This window comes from Buceros rhinoceros, unplaced genomic scaffold, assembly GCF_000710305.1.
Source record: "Buceros rhinoceros silvestris isolate BGI_N320 unplaced genomic scaffold, ASM71030v1 scaffold2320, whole genome shotgun sequence".
NCBI classification, from domain to species: Eukaryota; Metazoa; Chordata; class Aves; order Bucerotiformes; family Bucerotidae; genus Buceros; species Buceros rhinoceros.
In genome coordinates, this window is record NW_010389977.1 from 22,399 (window position 1) to 24,657 (window position 2,259).

The following is a 2,259-nucleotide window of genomic DNA, read 5'->3' on the forward strand; positions in this document are numbered from 1 at the left end:
CCTGCTGAAGGTTGGAATATCCTTAATTAAACTTTCTTGTACTAAGGTTTAAGTTTAGATATTATGTTTTGTAAGAATATATTTGTAGTGAGATCATGAGAGAGCAATAATGCTGTTAAAGGCAGATTTTACTCCCATGTTATAGAAACTGCTTTTTTTCATAGTAGAAGCTCTTGCTTCTGTATCAATCTTTGCTGTACCAAGGAGGTAAGTTAGGTATTTGCAGACGAGTAGGATAGTTTTGCAGTCCTGTGTGTCATACTGGACTTTAAAGTGATTATCTATTCTTGTAGGGAAGTTTTAAGAAATAGTTCAGATCTTTTTACCTGGCATTTTAAACATGTTAGCTATTCTGTCTGGAGTGTAGTGTTCTCTGGGGCTGGTCAAAGCTACTTACAGACCGTCAAAGAGTATGGACTCTGTTATTTATAAAGTGAGGTGGAGCTTCTTTGTGCTAGGAAAGAACTAAGCCGTAGGATGATCATTCAAAAGAGTTGACCGTGAGCAGAATGGAAACCACAGAGGGGGATTTGACATACAGTCAAAGGAGTCAGTGTTGTTGGCATTTTGTATATTTGATTAGAGATACAATGACTGATAGATGGATAAAGTTAGAAGCAGAGAATGAGAAAGACAAAATGGATGGAGAGAAATCTTCTAAACATGAGGAAATTTGACTACTGGTGTACAAGCAAGCTCTCATGCAGCAAAATATACCGAGCGATAGCAGTCAAAGGCAGCTGGATGCTGGATAACGAGTGATTGTCTGCCCAGTTCACCAACTCTCTACTCACATTGCTATTCCCATAGCACTTAGTGAGGGTATCAGAGAAGTAAAGGTTGCAGGATTAAACCTAATTCTAGCAACAATCTAGGAGAGAAAGAACCACCAGACAGCTTCAGATGGACTTTGTGCTGTCTCACTGCTATTCATTTTCTATCAATGCTGGAATTTTGCTGTGGAAACAAATAGCAAAGAAAACAGTAACAGGATTAAGAACAATGACAGGCTATTAAGTCACATACCAGTGGTTTACAGCCTATGACATTGTTTTCCACTGGTGCAGTGTTAGATTTTTTTTTCCAATGATTTTGCCAAACAACATTTTATAGTTAAGCACATGACCCAACTGAGGGGATACTTTCTAGTTCCTCCCTACTTTGATATAGTTTGTATGTTGGTTTTGATTTAGTTCTCTCACATGAATCTGCGTAATTTGGAGAGAGGCCCATTTTTCTGCTCAGGAACAAGAATTAGGACCTTAGTTGCCAAACCATGCTTCATTCTTCCTGGGTATAGGGAGCCATAGAGAACAGTTAGACGTAAGTGAGCAAACAACAACAATGAACTCTTCTATGGGCAGTAATTCTGCAAGAGCTGATATGCACAGGCTGCATAGCCTTAGATATTTGAGACCAATGTACAAAAATATGTGTAATACTGTAATCCTGGGTCTAGTCTAGCCCATAGAAAACCATCATTCTCTAGGGTTAGGTACTTAAATACTGCAAGAGGACTCTGCACTGAGAAATCAAATTCAGTTTCCTGTTCTTATTTACTTGTTCTTGGAGTCAACAGTGCATCCTGACGATACTATAAAAAGACAAGCTGGAAAAGTGTTTCTTAGTTATTCTACTGCTGCAGTTCTAAACTCCGATTATGTAAAAACTCAAAGTTAGAATTTCTTCTCAGTAGAAGTTCAATTTCATTAATCTTTGAAGTCACTTTATATGTTCTGATAATTTGAATTTCCTGATCTAAAATGTCCAGCATTATTCTCACATATTTTAGGCTTTTTTTTTTTTTTTTTAGATCATATCCAAGTGTGAAGTAAGCTGTTAGATAGCTAGGTAATGTGGTTACAAATGCTGCTTGCTACTTACCAAGTACATATTGGGTGGACAACCACTTGAACATGCAAAAGGCATTTTCAAAACGCAGCTGATAGAGTCACTTGTCTTCAAGAGCTTGTTACCCCTAATGTCCACATCTCATAGGTGTGGGTGAATTCATCCAGGGGTATATTTATCCTTCTAAACTGGCCGCCATAGGAGACTGCTACATGTGAGCTAAGCCTTTTGTGCAAACTAATATGGAATTAATTGCCTGTATCTACAGACTGACTGGATGGATCCCTTATGTTACCAGATACAATCCCCCATAGTTATTACCTCCAGATGTGGGGAGAAAGGCAAGCAGAAAAATTCCTGTCTCCATTAGCCCATGCTTTGATTGTCTATAGCAGGTCTGAGCAGGAA